At 36.3% G+C, this 16,884-nt stretch overlaps 1 non-coding gene and 1 pseudogene across 1 annotated transcript; one reads left to right on the top strand and one right to left on the bottom strand.

Annotated features, from left to right (window-relative positions):
- The window catches only part of LOC124989230 (histone deacetylase 1-like), an 82,315-nt pseudogene that overhangs the window by 16,193 nt on the left and 49,238 nt on the right, over positions 1-16,884 (bottom strand).
- LOC124989887 (U6 spliceosomal RNA) lies at positions 2,085-2,188 on the top strand. Its single transcript, XR_007109694.1, has one exon. It is a non-coding gene; the product is annotated as a U6 spliceosomal RNA (small nuclear RNA).

Below are 16,884 nucleotides of genomic sequence, written 5' to 3'. Positions count from 1 at the left end.
TGGTGGGACTGTAAATTAGTACAACCATTTGGAAATCAGTATGGAGGCTCCTCAAAAAATTAGGTGTGGAAGCACTTTATAACCCAGCTATAACACTCCTCAGTTTTTATTCTGAAGAATTAAAGTCATCTTACTACAGTGACACATGCATATTCGTGTTTATAGCAGCAAATTCTCACAATAGCCAAGCTTTTGAACCAACCTAGGAGTCCATCAGTGAATGAATGGATAAACAAACAAACAAACAAACAAACAAAAAACCTGTTGTATATATACACAATGCAATATTACTCAGCTATAACAAGGAATGAAATTCTGGCATTTGCCAGTAAATGGACGAAACTGGAGAATATCATGCTAAGTGAAACAGGCCAGTCCCCCAAAACCAAAGGTCAAATGTTCTCTCTGATATGTAGATGCTAATTCATAACAAGGGAGAGTAGGGAGGAGAAGCATAGAAGTTCATTGGATTAGACAAAGGGGAATTAAGGGAAGAGAGGGGGAGGGGAATAGGAAAGACAGAATGAATTGGACATAACATTTCTATGCTCACAAATGAATACAAGAACAGTGTAACTCCACATCATGTTCAACTACAAAAATGTGATCAAAATTGTAATGGGTTGCACCTCATGTATGTATAATATGTCAAAACACACACTACTGTCATATATATCTAAAAACTAGTAAAAAATGAAATTTTGTCATTTACAGGAAAACGAATGGAACTAGAGACCATCATGTTTAGTGAAATAAGTCAAATTCAGAAGGTCAAGGATTATGTGTTTTCTCTCATATGCAGAAACTAGAGAGGAAAAGGGAAAAGAAATGTGGAGATGGATCTCCTGAACATCAAAGGGAGATTAGTAGGAGTAAGGAATGTTTGGGTGGGGGAGTGCTGAGGAGTGATATTGGTCAATTATATTGTATGCATGTACAAACATGTAACAACAAACCCATTGTGTACGACTATTGTGCACCAATAAAAATGTGGAGGGAAAAAGGAAAGCAAGCACACAATTGCAGCAGTGTAAATTGTTCTCTGTTAAAGTTATTAATGAGGAACTATATCAGATGATCCCTGAAATTTCAGTGCTTTAGCACAACAAAGATTCATTTCTTCTTTGCACAAAGCACAATGCAAGAAAACAATGGTTTTCCTCTACCCTGCAACTCAGAAATGCAGCTCTCTTCATCTTGGATGCTGCCATTGGAAGATGTGGTTTCCAAGAAATCACAAATCAAAAAAGGAAGTAGGCCATATCTTGAATACTGTAGCCCAGAAATCATAGATCACTTCCCTTCATATTCCGTTGGTCAGCCCTAGTCATCTGGCCCTAACTCAACACCAACGAAGGTTGGGAATGGAGGGGAGAAAATGGAATCAGTAAGCACTCAATGTGCCATATATGTTTTACAGGTTTTAAGACATAGCTGAAGGGTGAAAGAAGTTTGAAACCTGAGGCAAGAAAAGAGTGTTCTATACTACTAGACAGGAAGGGAGAGAGGGTGGATAGCAGTACAGTAAAGACAAATCATTTCAAAGTTTTTCTTATGTGGCCCAATCTATTTGGTGAATCTTTTCTTGGATCAGATATTGACCATCTTTTGCTAAGTTTTCTCATCTGCAATACAGTAACAACTCATCATTCTACTAACATATATGAGCAAAGATAATAATAGTAACACAGCAATAATATTGTCCTAAATCTCACCATAGAATGGTATATGCAGTCTGAAAATTCTATCATCAAATTTAGTATCATTATTGTAAGATTAAGGAATTGATCAGGATAAGCCTGCTGTGGAGGACAGAACTTAATTACCAATATGTCATAGTCAAAGTTGTGCTATCACAGGATACATTATCATGAATAATCTCTGTATGTAAATGAAATTATTATTATCATTAATTTTGTGAGGAAAAAGCTACTCTATGAAAGATCATTTTTAATATTATATTTTGGGATATACATAGAGCAAACTATGGATTGTGTCATAATACAATGCTATCTTCATGTAAATTCAATTCAAATAATCGACTCTCATTTATCTTAGTGTTTCAATTCAAAAAGAAACATTTAGTGCTAGCTTCTGCAGCACATATACTAAAATTGGAATGACACAGAGGTTAGCCTGGCCCCTGTGCAAGAATGACACACAAATTTGTGAAGCATTCCGTAGTTTTTGTTGTATTGTGTACATGTATGAATATGTAACAATGAATCCCACCATTATGTACAACTATAGTACACCAATTAAAATATGGAAAGAATCAAAAAGAAACATTTATTTTGCACTTACTAAAGACCAAGCATCTTGCTAAAATGTTCATGCCTTATCTCATTTAGGCTTGACAACTCTTTCAGTTAGACATCCCTGTCTCTTTCTTGCTCTGAACTTTTTTACAACTGACATAAGTAAGGCTCAGAGAAACTATTTCAGTAGCTGAAAAATAAGAGATAAGATTTTAAAGGTCTTTTTAATATCCACTTTTGGATATTAAATACTACTTTTGGTATACCTGTAACCTCAGCTGAATAACACAAAGGTTTTCTTTCCTTTAGTAAACTCTTTTGACTTTATTATTGTGTTCTCAATTTTCACTAGACATATCTGTATTTGTCATTGGGGCGGGTATTCAGAGTAATGTAAATTCCTCATAAAAGTGAGTACTTTAGGCCCATTTTGCAGAGGAAGAAAGAAAGACTCAAAGAATTTAGACACATTTTTTTTACTACTAAGATTTGAACCTAATCTGTATGATACAATTCCATTTCATGGCACCTAGAGTCTCTCTATTTGTAGAAGAAAAGAAATTCCATAAATGTTCCAATTACAATTAAATATGTGATAGATTATCTCTGGAATATGTTAGATTTTATAACAACACAATTAACTAAAATTACTAGCAGTCTCATGCAAGAAACTCTATAGCACCCAAACCCCACAAAACTATGTTGGAATAGGATACAAACAAAACACTATAAATCTGAGGAAAAATTCTTAATCAGTTATTTAAATATTCACATAATTATTATCACAAAAGTATCTTTAATAGATGAATGTTAGCAGAATATTTTATTAGCATTCATCAAATGGTCCTAAAACATGAAAGGTTATAAGTGTTTTACAAAAGAATATCAGCCAGAGATGAGGTCATCCACTACCAATTGACTTCTCTTCATGTCACTCTGACCTGGCTTTAGCTATAATTTCTGATGAAGGAGTCAGAATCACACCTAGTCATTTAGATACTTAGCAATCCTGCTCAGTCACTAAAGAAAACCAAAGCAGAAGGACGAACATTGGGAGGAATGCCTCAGAGAAATTCACCATATCCTTCCTCTTGCTCGGTACCCCATGAAGGGGCTTATTAGAGGTACCCAATGAGGCAGCTCCAGAATTTCCACACAGCAGGACTTAAGGGCAAGTGGGATACTGATCTGCTGTGTTGGAGTTTGCCTACACTTCACATTTGATTTGAAAAGGGTCAACTCTCCACCTCAGAGAAAGAGTAGAATGCGGAACCAAGACTTGCGGAAATAATAAAAGGAGCAGGATGAGTTTTCCAACAAATAATTCTCTTGCACCTGAGACCAGAGATCCCTGCCCCCATCAGGTTTTGTGACACTCCAGAATGGCAGCAAATGAGTCCATGCCCTCTGTGAACATTCATTGGAGCTGTGGAAAACTTGTGCCTGAGAACCATAAACAGCACGGTAGAAATTGAAGAACTAACCACGAAGAATAGACTGAATCAAGGATAACTCAGCAGAGACTGTAGCATCTGGACCCACAATGGATTCACATCCTCACTCTTCCCGCTTATCTGAGTACTACTACTATCCCCTTATCACACTACCTAGAACCTAAAACCATTTTAGAAGGAAGGAATTTTGCTTTAATTCATAGAAATATTTTGCCAAGGAGCAAAGGATCATCACAAAAACTTTTAAAATATGAGTTAAAAATAATAAGTTTAGTTTTCATGCATATTTGGGCTTGCAGGATGAATTTTGCTTCTCCACATCTGTGTTGTCCCGACAGCCTGTCAGTTGATAACAAGTTGATATGCTGGGGTTCTGCCCACTATAATTGCATTTCCATGAGTAGGGTTTTAGGGATCACCTGTCTCACCTTTTCCTTTGCCATTCCTGTAAGTCTAACTCATCACTCCATCACTCACCTGCTATGTGATTGACAACTAAAGTCAATCTCTCTTGGTCTCAGCTTTCCTATTTGAAAATCAAGCAGTATGACATCTGTTATCATCCTAAAAATCAAATACTAATTTTAACACTATCTTTAGCTCTAAAACAGTCCTACCTACCAATAAATTATGACTCTCCCCTTCAGAAAGGCAAGTGAAGACAAATTATTATTCTAAGAGCTCATCCTAAGTCTTACCTCCAGCCTTAGTCTCAAGCCACTTGCCTCTGTCCCACCTTCATTCCACCATCATCCCCATCTGATCTCAAACTCTTGATCTCTGACCCTGCCTTCAGTCCCACCTTTAGCACTATGGACTTGATTTTTACACACAGTCTCCCAGGGTGTAACCTGTGACTTTTTCTTGTGGAATCAACTTGTTGTGTATTTCTCATTCTCAGGGTCTTATTCCATCCTGGCTATAAAATTCCCTACTTCAAGTTCAGCTCCACTCGATGTAAGTTCTCATCCTGGCAGTTTATCCCATGTCTAGTCTGGCCACTCCTAGTCTAGTTATGAATGATAAATTTGGCCAGACAAAATGAAGTGAAAAGTTCTTTAAGAGTTTTGAAGGACTTTCCATGAGTGGTCACCATTTCTCTAGTGAACGTCCAATACCTAAAAACATCAAGTGGACTACTCCTTCCTTCTGCCACCCCAAAATCCCCTATCATCTCATGTGTTCCTCCCTTGTTTACAATCAAGTCTCTTTAGATTTTAAAAGTTCTAAAATTATTTTGTGTTTGGATATTTTATGAACAACAGTATTTAGTAGAATGATCATGTTGTCAAATGGAGTTCAAATATCATCTCCACAATGTACATGTTATGGACCACGTTTGCTTCATCCAGCAGATAGAGACCATAATGTTCCTCACAAGGTTGCTCTGAGGATTTACACATGAAAAACACCTAGATCAGTGTCTAGGCACCAAATTAGTTTTTCCCTACTTTTGCCATCCTTTCCTTGGTCTTGATGGTTGAATTACTTGAGCTACAAGGGCTTATTCTGGAGCACCTTATTTTGGAAAGAACAGAGCTGGATGGGTCACTTTAGTGGGCTTATATAGGCACCCACATCTCAATCCTTCATTACACACTTTTATTAATCCTGTGCTCTCTATCTGTGATGTTACCTCCTGGGTTACTAACTAGGATGTCATGGAATGACAACGGCAAAGTCCAGATTCCAAACAGGGATAATTATTTGGAATATAAACAATTCTTTAAAAAAATCCCTGTTTGCATTTTTAATGCAGATTTAGATGGGCTGTTACATAATTAGAGATTGACTTCTCAGTTCTCCTTCCAAAGTGAGTCTAGGTCCACATCTAATTGGCTGTTGGGTCACTGCCACACCCAGAGAGTAAGACAGAGTGGGACCCTAAAGCTCTTTTGGGGGGCAAGTTAACTCAGTACCTACTGAGCGCATGAAAGGTAATTATTCATATTTATGGGTCCAAAAATGTGGTAAGTAAAGAAAGGTTGAGGCTGGCCCCTGAGCCAAATGAGATAAAAAGGCAACCAGGCTGTTCCTGAAGATTCAAAGTGAGGCCTTCTTTCCAATTTCTCCAGTTAGGGGCCAGGAAGTCAATGCCTCCTCCATCTCTTGGGGCTGGAGTGTTTGCCCTTCGTACACATGAAGAATCACCTCGAGGTGATTATTAGCACATTCTTATCACCTTCTGTAGCTGCTTGCTACTTAAGAAGCAGAAACCCCCGCAGATTAGGAGGAGCAAAACTATCATGATGAAGGAATTTGAGATGGTTCCATGTGAAAATTAAAATTACCTCCATGCCTCTATAAGTTAAAGCCAGAGAAAACTCTGAAATTGTTCCTTGCTACTCTTGTTCTAAAAGTGTGTCTAACATACATTTTCTTCTTGCTTGATTATTTAAAAATAAAAGAATATCCAACTTTTGAGAGTAGAAAGAATCTGGAGAATAATCCCCGAATTTGATCATGTACGAAAAATCCCAGTGAGATTTCCTTTAATCACACTAATTGTAACCAAGAAATAGTGTGAAATATTGAAAAGTTCCCATAGCTGTGTCTTGAAAGGTGGAAATAACCTAAATTACAAAGTGATAGAGGTCCCTATTGAGTGTGGATAATTTATGGTGTTTATACAGGGAGAGACATTAGCCAACCACAATTCATGCTAAGGAGGATTTTGAACAAAGTCCAGATGGTGTTTCAGCAGTAAAATGCAGTTATCTTGGGACTATCTGGTGAACAGCAAAATCATTGAAGTCAAGCTCATTGTCCTTTGTAAGAATCAAGTTCAACAGAAGCAGAACCAGAAACAATGGAAAGCAGTCATATAAAAAAGTCATCTTTTTACGTTAGAAATGGCACTATTTATTCTATCACCTAATTTTTATTTAATGTACAAATCTTATATTTACTGCAGTAAAGGAAATGAAAAGGGAAACACCACATTCCCATCATCCTAATACAGATAATTAGAAGCATTTATAATTCAACACAACTGAAATCAAAGCATATCTTCAATTTACTTTGTTTTTTTTAAATCTAACTAAATATTAATAATCATTCAATAATATCATTTAGGGAAGGCTTCATAACATTCTGTCTAATTTACAAAACATAATGTATTATTTGAGTCTCCTCTAAGTGTTCCAGATAGGATGCTTCCAGTTTTTTAATTCTTATATATAAAAATACAAAGAATATGCCAAGCAAACAACACTTATCCCTTTATAATTTTTTCCTTCGGCACCCTAATCTTTTTAAATGTGGCAATACAACTCCAATATGTCCTTCATGTGACAAATTATTTATTTTATGTTTCTCCACATCTGTGCTAACATCTCCACCTTAAAATTTTCCATTTCATAAAGCTGTCTCCAAATTCTATTGAGCTCAGATGACTGCTCACAGTAAGTTCCATTTTACTTGGCTCCAATCAATTACAGGAATATAGATGATTTACAATCCAAATCATTTGAGCTCATACATTTCACATAGGGTAAAACAGAGTTGACAACCTCACTTGAAAATGTTAAAAGGGTGGTCCATGTTTTCATGTACTAGTAAGTGATTTCTCAGTTAAATCTGAATGAATTTGAATATATAATCAAACCAAAATAGCCCACAAGTCTGGATTTTGTGGAATGCACAGCATGGGATCATTTCTATACTGAGATTAAGCAGTTCATTAATTAGTAAAGTCTCAAGTCTATTTTTCCTTTTTATTCTTGATTCAGTAACTCTGTTTTACTGCTTCTTTTCTAGAAATAGAGGGAGTAATATTTTTCTTAGGAAAACAAAGTTTTGTTTCAAAGTTGCTAAGAGAACTCTCCTTTTGACAATTTTGTATGGTTTCTGAATCATCTTAAAGTTCACTGTGTACATGAATTGCTTTCCCCACTACCCCTCTCCCCTGTGGTTGCTTACTGCAGGAGAAGGTAGGCAAGGCAGGCACACATTACCCAAGAGGAGGCCAGCAGGGCCACTGGGGAGAGACCTGGACACCAGGAAATAGGCTTTGGGTTTCTCTCTTTTATAGTAATTGGCAAGCTAATATACTTCATATAAGTATCAAAGAGTAATTGTGCCAAATAATGCATATTTGAATTATTACAAAGTCCTCAGAGATTTTCATAGCAAAACTTGGTTTGGGGTAATAAAAAGTGAGTTTTTAAATATTTAAAAAGCATTATGTGCAACATACTTCCAGTGAAGTGGTTTGGTAGGAAGAGAGGTTATAAGTTTTCATTTGGAGCTAACAACAAAGGAATTTAATTCAATTCCATTTTCATAGATAATAAACTTCTAGTTAAAAATCAGTCACTGGAAATAAAATTCCCTAGAATGAGAGAAAGAATACAAACAAATACAATTCCATACATCCCATGACTAGGTGTGAATATCAACTTACTGATGCAGCTGATGTTAGACTAATGTTTATGCTTTTATCTATTTATCTATTTTTAAATCTCTCTCTCTCTCTCTCTCTCTCTCTCTCTCTTTCTCTCTCTCTCTCTGTTTCCCAGCTCTCCTCCAGTACTGGGGATTGCAGAAGGGCCTTGCACATGCTAGCCAAGCACTCTACTACTGAGCTACATCCCCAGCCTTAGGCATTTATTTTTTATGATGTTGTTAAGCACAGAAGATTCAGAAAAGAAATTTTTCTGAAAGACTAATCACTTTTGGAAAGAAATATCATTCTACATTAAGTAGAATGCCAGATTCAGCAACAAAATAAAAGGAAAACAATTTATTTCACTTAAGAACAAGTTGACACATACAATGAGGGCTTTCCCGAGAACCTTGTGCTTTAAGAAAGAATAAAAAACAAGGTGGCACTCTGAAGAAGGAGGTGCTGATCCTATAAGCCACTGAAGACATTCAACCTGATGTTGAGTAATATGCTCAATCCTTATCTGATGTTCCATGGTTTGAAAAGGAAGGACCATTGTAAACTCTTCCCAATTCTATTTAAGTGCTCCACGTGGTAGAGTTCCTGGGGAGTTTAGACTTGCTACTACAGACGCAGGTGCATTCACTCACAGAGAAACTCCTGAGTACCAGTGGTAGGCTAGCCACTGGGCTAGGACTGGCAAAGATGCAGAGATGAACAAAGCTTAAGCCTACTCTAAGGAACTCACAATCGTCTAGGGCAGAAATTACAAGAAAATCAACAACCCTACTATAGAAAATTGATTGTTATTGTAGAATACATAAAAAAGGAAGAAATGTGGAAAGAACCCTTCACTTGAATCCTTAATTTAGATGGGAGTTATTAGGAAATATTGCAGGACCACACCTAAAATGTGCACTAATCAAGTATTCATTTACCTCTTCACTATGTTGGCATTGTGCCTAGGCTTGAACTATGTTCCTCTCTGCAAGAACAAGGGAGAAATTTCAGAGGTTCCTGTTAACTTTATGAAGACTGAGACATCCAAGTGGGACATGCAAAAGAGATATTAATTGTACATAAGTTTAGTTGTCATCAGCATAGAGACAGTACTTAAAGCCATGGGGGTGAATGAGGTCTCCAAGAGAGAGATAGAGAGCTTAAAGAAAGAACAGAGCCTGGGATTGAGCCTGAAGAGCATCAACATGGAGGGGGTTAATTAGAGGGAAAAGAGAGTGTGAGAAATCTGAGAAGGAACAGTCAGAAAAGACTGAAAATCATGAGGAGACAAGCACAGGCTAGGAAGGTTATGGAGAAGAGAGGAAAGGGAGAAGAAAACTGCAGAGACAAGAGACATATGAGTGAGCACTGCCAGATTGGGGTCTCTAATAAAGCAGGGCTGAAGGAAAGATACATTTAAGGAGATGTGGGTGATATTTGGAGGAATGTAAAGAGGCATCAGATTAGGACATTCTATGTTGAAAAGAGTGAATTTTGTGGTGCAGGTTCTAGAAATTTAAGAGAGGATTTTAGGAGAGGAGGTGACACAGAATGTGTTTTAGCGGGGAAAAAAATCCCTCCAGAGAGATTGAAGATGATGGGTTGAGAAGAGAGGAAAGGAGTCCAGTTTTAGAAATTTATTCAGTAACTTTTCAGGAGGACCCAAATTAATAAAATACTGGGGCTGGCGGTAGAGAGAAAAGAATAGACTGGAGAGTTAATTAGGAGACAAAAAGGTTAGAATTGGAAATGGGAATAGTGAGGGAAGTCTAAAATGAGTTTAGGTCTTGACCTTTCAGTGTTCCAAGATTCATGTTGCCATTAACCAAAGTAAGAAAAATAAGAGGAGCAGGTTTGAGAGAAGAAGATGGTACATTCTGCACGTGATGAGTTTGAGGTGTGAGTGGTATGTCCACCTGGAAATATAAACCTGAAGTCAAGGCAGGTAGTGTAAGGTATAAATCTATTTGAGAGTCCAGGGCTCATGGGAACTAATTGAAAGTCACAGAAGATAAGAAGGGAAAAGACCCAGAACACAGCATAAGGGAATCCTACATTTGAAGTGTGGGCCAAGGAAAGACTGGTCAGTAAAGTTGGAGAAAAATCAAGAAAGGAGTGACACAAAAGTTAAAGGAGAGAAGAAAGAAGTGGTCAATCATATCAAATGGTATCACACACTTGAAGACAGGTCAAAAAGGAAATTGTATGAATCTATCATCATCTCTATCTCTAATCTAAATGAATATGTATTATTAATATTTAAATACAGATGTGTGAGTGCACACACACACACACATCTATTGTTCCGTGAAGATGTCATTGGATAGCAGAACTCTTGTCTACCATGCATTAGACTCTGGGTTGGATTCCTAGTATATATTTTTTAAAATGTCATCAGAATTAAATGACAGATTACAAAACATAAACTTGGGCGATGAGCACAGAAAATTTCAATCACAGACAAGGGAAAGTCAAGATACTTCTTCAGTGTAAATTCCTTATTTTTTTTATCATTCAATCTGCATGCGTTTGATATGTTTTTAGTATATGATATTATATTATGTAGGATATCAAGAAAAACTAAACTTTCTTGGCAGATATATGTGCTGAATAAATCACACACACAGAAGGGAGAAGCTCTGTAATAAATATTCATTGTGGCTTGCTAACCACCTCTTCTATAAAACAAAATTATGACTAGTAATAATTATGTAATAATTAGTAGTCACTATTTTTAGTCGATCTTTAATTTTAAAACAAACTATTTTTGAAGAATAAATTTAAAATTTAAATATATTATTCAATTTCAGTAAAATATTTAATGTAGAAACTAAAATTTTCACTAACCAAATAAAAATATCACCCCTCATAGATCACATTCAGTTCCACACTTTTAAGTTTTAAACACAAAGAAAAGCCTGAAAGTCATTTAGTATGACAGAATTAAAATAGCTTGAGTTCTTTTTCTTCTCCTATCCTGAATAACTTTGAATCTTCCATTTAAATGTGGGAATACGAAGAATTGCTCTTGAGATGCGCTTAGAAAATTCAAAACAATTTTGAACTTCTTTTTGAAAGGAAAATGTATAATACCTATGTGCTCATGTCTTGGCGTAACTATAAAAGGGAAGTCCTTGGAAATAACTTTCACATAGAATGCAATGTTTATTAAAGAATATGTAATTAAATGTCCTAATTCAAAGACTGCATACGTAGCTAAAACTTAACAGGGATTATGGCAGTTGTTCATAATGTAGATCAACAAAAGCAATGTTTTGAGGAAGAAGAGCTTATCATAGCCTTTGTTTAGAATTGCTGGCACATGGCGAAAACAAAAAGCATACCAACTTTTAGTTATTCCTGTTATTGCTTCTATATTCTACACCAAAACTGTACATCCTTTCTACCAGTACCCGGGGAGACATTCCCACCTATAGTGGCTTGGGTAAGCCCCTGGGGGAGGAGCTGGCCTCCATGGTTCCATAAGGCTCTCTGATCCCCACCACCATGCTTTACCCTCCCAGTACCACTGGCCCTACTGAGAACCAAGTGTGATGTGGCTTTGGAGAACAAAACATCAAAAATAGTAGGGTTCTTTTTTGATGTCTTTGCCTGATGTTACCTGGAATACTGAATTGTGAAAGAGAATGTAAAGGTTAGAAATGTAAAAAGGTTATCTGTATGGGGATTGTATTTTCAAAAATTGGCATGTTCCCCAATGGAAAAGTATAAGGAGTCAAACACAGACTTGATATGGAAAGGCTTGGTATGGAAAGGGAGAATAAGAGAAGAGAGCCATGAACAGTTCTTTAACCTCAGATTGAGGTCAAAGAACAGAAGGCAACAGTGTTTATGAAAGTCAAGGGAGATGTACTCTAGAAAGAAAATTGACTACATTGGTTCATGTTACAGAAATCCCCAGGAACATCGTGAGGAGAGACAGCTTGTCAAGATTACTGGAGAATTTTAAGAGATCCGTTTTAAAAGAACAATAGAGGAGGAGATTTGTGATAAAATCAGTGAGAAAATTAAATCATACTTAAAAAGAAGGCAGAGGGTTTTCATTGCTCATCAGAGCTTGATGTAAAAAGGGAAGAATAACTTGGAGAGTGAATAAACACACAACTGTCCACAGAGAAGTTTTTTTTGTTGGTGGTGGTGGTTGGTTTTGATTTTATTTTTTAAGAAGATGTACATATACTAGAAAGAAGACACAAGAAATGCACTGGGGGTAACTGAGCTCAGTGCTGCACAAAGACGGTAGCCAGTAGATGAGCAAATCAAGAGAGGAAGGAGCAAAGCTGAAATCCCTGACTGTGACACGTAAACAGGGGACTCCAAGGGTAACCTGGTGACAGTCAAGTCAGAGAAATCAAATAACTGGGGACCTGGTATAGATAGAAGCTTTAACACCCATGAAAAAGGGAAATTAGGTCATTGAAGTATTAATTTCAAGATTATGGAGTTGGAACAAATATCAGTTGATGAAAGAATCATTTGGGAGTTCAAGCTCCAAGACACACCTGCGTTTGGAGGCATTGGTGAGGCACATGAATTATCAAGTGCTCTAGAGAGAGCCTGATGCAACAGAATAACAGACATAACCTAAGGTTACATCTGACACCACTTTCCTAAAGGAGTGTGTGTGAAATGCTTTTCAGATACGTATTAGACTATGGGGTTTGAATCTGGATATCTGTGTACCTTAAATGAGGGATATGTAGGATTCAAGGTATTTTTCACTAAGATTCAAATGGCAAATTCCTTATCATGTCTAGCATAATTACTTAAGTGCTAGAGATAAGATTTACCTATTTTCAGGATGAAGAAACATCCAGAGGCTGACCAGAATTTATGAAGTCTAGTAGGAAGCCCTTCGCTACAATTAACAATAAAAAAATAAATAATTTTTAAAAAATTATTCCTTTCCTTCCTATTATAAAAATAAGACACTGATAATGAGTAAATTTTGGAAAAGTACAGAAAAACATTAAGAAGAAAACAAGCTGGGCACTGTGGAGCACACCTAAAATCCCAGTGGCTAAGGAGGCTTAGGCAGGAGGATCTCAAGTTGAAGACTAACCTCAGCAACTTAGTGAGAATCTGTTCCCAACCCCTGCCCCTCCCCCCCCAAAAAAAAACAAAAACAAAGAAAAACAAATAAAAAGGGCTGCAGAAGTGGCTCAGCAGTAAAGCATCCCTGGGTAATCCCTGGTACTGAGAAGAAAATTTTTCCTTAATCCCATTGCCCAGATGCAAATATCACACATATTTTGGCGTGTGTGTGTGTGTGTGTGTGTGTGTGTGTGTGTATGTGTGTGTGTGTGTATGTGTGTGTATGAGAGAGAGAGAGAGAATGTATTTTAAAGAGATGACAGTTTGGGGAAATGGTGGCAGTTTGCTTGGTAGACATTAGAACCTCCTTTAAATACAAATATTTGAAAGAAGTTGAAAGGGGAAATAAAATTTCTGGCTCTTGTCCTCTATGTCAGTTTCTACATTCTAATTTATTTTGTATACATATTCAATATTGATAACTGCAATTTAAAAGTGTGGTATCATCTGATACTGCTTTTGATTCCTAGGCATCAAAACTTTAAATGTTAATGTTTAAATTATTTGAAGATAGATTAACTTTTTAAAACCCTTAGAAAAGAATTTAAATTTGTGAAATAGATGATTTGAGAATGGGAAGAATTAATGTAGATTTTCAAGGGTCCAACTTCATACAAATGTTTTAGGTGCTGTTCATGAGAAGGAACACATCATTAAAACAAAATGAGTAGATGAGATCACAATGAAATCAAGAAGGCCCTAAAAATAAACTAAAACAGGAATAAGTCCAGAGATTCTGAACTCAATAAAGACCTGGGACTATTAACCAATATTTTAAGCCATAATTCTTTATTTTTAGTAAATGATATACAAAGTGTAATTTTGCAATTAAGTAAACCCTTAACTTCAATTTTCTTCCCATTTTAAGTTAGCGAGTATGAATATGTCACATAAAGCAATTGGGGGATCAGTGTCATTATCTGAATGATACAGAAAGGGAACATTAGATAGAAAAGTTTGTACCTAATAAATAGAGACAAAAGAGATTTAGTCTGAGCAGTTGCTAGAAGGTTAACAAACCTATCTTATCAGAAGTAACATTCAATATTTTATTTTATCTACTATTTTATTTTAATATTAATCTATTATCATGTGTCAAAAAATGACATCAGACATTTTCACTTGCTATTTTGATGAAGTCCTAAAACCTGAGTACATGGAAAATTTTCTCGAAATAAAACCTTTTAACTCAAATTGGAAGAAGAAGACTGACCTTCCTTTTATTTCACGTTAACAGTGCTGAGTGGTAAAATTTATAGCTAAAGAAATTGGCTGGTTCTTTCAGGCAGTATCTCACCATCACTGGAATAAAGCTAACCTCCAATGTGCTGTCGGGCTGCCTGACTTCAGTTGTTTATTTCACAGGTAATTAGTAGAGATCTTTTATATTCTACTAAAGGGTCATTCCAAGAAGAAATAGAAAACATCAGACAAAGAAAATATGAGTTGATCTTGTCAGCAGCAAGGATTTCTCTGCAGGAGATCTTGCTGTGGCTTTCATTATCACAACAACCAATAGGTGTTGCTATAGAAACTATACTGTTAACAAGCTAACTGAACAAGGCAGAGGCAGATAAATGATGAAACGGAAAAAGAAAAAAAAACGAGGAAAAGAAAAGGCTGTAAGGTTTGGTTCTCATAAATGAGTCTCTTGCTTTAAAATCTTACCTTATCTCTCCTGGTTTTCCCATTAATACTGCATGGATAATGTATGACCAGTAATAAGAACAATATAATAAATTCACACAGCCCTCTTCTGGCAAGGTCTCAGGGAGCTTTATAATTGAAAATGAAATTAAAGGCAACAATAAACCAATACCTTAAAAATTAGGAACTTCAAGTCGAAAGTGATCCACACAAGTAATGAGATGTCTCCTGGCCCTCAAGGATGGAAATACTGCACACTCATTATCTAGGTATGTCAAGTGTTTTGAGAAATCCGGGCAGTGCAGTCAGAAATAAAATATATCATTGTAGCCTAATTAATAATTAGCTATCAAAGAAGAAAATAATTCAAAATATTTTAAGGTATACTAGATTAAAATGTTACAAAAATCTTAACAAAACCTCAACCTCAGATAGTGGAAAGGTGTACAAATTTGACCTTTTTTCTATTAATATTCAGGTTAGACAAAAGGTAGGGAATTATATCCAAAATATATATGAAGCACACTTACAATTCAAGTCCTTGGAGACTGTCAGCTAAAAATCTTTTCACATTTCTTTTCTATAATTGCCTCCTTTTCAAGACTAAAGCATGCCCTGCAAAATTTGCCACTTACCAAAGGATTTCTGTGCATCTAGACAGGAAAAGATGCAACCATTTCTGTTTTAACACTGTTCCTGAAAAGGAAAAAGAAAACAGTCACACAGCCTCCATTCACCAACACACCTTCTTCAACAGTCTGTGAATATAAATGAGGCTGTATTAATGCTCAGTGCTCAAAGTACAATGTCTCTTTATCTGATTGATTTTTGTGTCCCCTGTATATCTCTCCCAATTATTTCTAGAAGTCCCTGAAGAGGTGATCACATGTGATAACCAAAGGTCCCCTCTACCACAGCCAGAGGGCTGCCTCTGCCCTCTTATTTTCTATTTTTCTGGATGCCCAACTCTCATGCTTGTAAGCCACCACAGATTCTTCCTATCGTCCCATTAATAGGTCTCGTCACAAGATTCCAAAGTCATGAAGTGTTGGGAAGAATACGTTCCATCTCAACTCCATGCCTGCTTTCATTTATTCAATATTATTCAAATAAGTAATGATTTATTCAAGTAATCATTTTAGTATCTATACCATAAATGACCCTACTTGTTGCCGGAGCTGCATAATATTGCTTCATGAAAACATCTCTTTCTCGGTTTCTATGTCTAGATAGTACCTGTTTTTTTTTTTTTTTTTAATTTTTGTTTTTTTTTTAAAGTTATCCATTGCCACATGTAGTAACAACACTATTCTGGCACAAAACAGTCTCAATTCTACATAGAAAGTAAAATCAGACCAGGAAACAGCATTTATAGAGATTTTGTTTGATTGTAGTCACTGCTTTAAGTTTGCAAAACTGAATGACTCATTTGACAAGTTTTGCCCTGACAACCTGTATTCAAGACTCCATTCCACTTCCAGGCAGAGATAAACAATAAAGCGAAAGCTTTTCAATAACTTTTCTGGTTTACTTCCACTCTTCTCATCAAAGTTTCAAAGCTCTCAGAGCTTTTAGTCTAGACTCAAACTCAGGAAGTCCCTTCTGTCCAATGTTTCTGCAAGGTGGATGAATACAGGCACTCCAGGACCTTATGGATGCAAAGAGCACTTGGGAAGAGCTCTAAGGAAAGGGGAAGTCAGGGGCAGGGCCAGAAACTTCCTGAGAATGGATTTTTTTTCTCCTGGGTGTATCAACTTCGACAACGGGGACCTATAATGAATGATTGCCCCAAGAATGTTGGGATTTCAGGGCAGTCTGTTAGCAGTTCTACTTGCAAAAGAACAGAAAAGGTGGGCTCTCATGCAGGCGGGTAAAAACATGCACACTGGGACTGAATCAGTTTTAATTGCAAACAACCCACTGTTCTTTCTTTCTTCTTTCTTTCTTTCTTTCTTTCTTTCTTTCTTTCTTTCTTTCTTTCTTTCTTTCTTTCTTTCTCTCTTTCTTTCTTTCTTCTTTCTTT

Source organism: Sciurus carolinensis, chromosome 7 (genome assembly GCF_902686445.1).
Source record: "Sciurus carolinensis chromosome 7, mSciCar1.2, whole genome shotgun sequence".
NCBI classification, from domain to species: domain Eukaryota; kingdom Metazoa; phylum Chordata; class Mammalia; order Rodentia; family Sciuridae; genus Sciurus; species Sciurus carolinensis.
The sequence above is the reverse complement of the archived record's forward strand: the minus strand, read 5'-3'. Positions and strand labels throughout refer to the sequence as shown.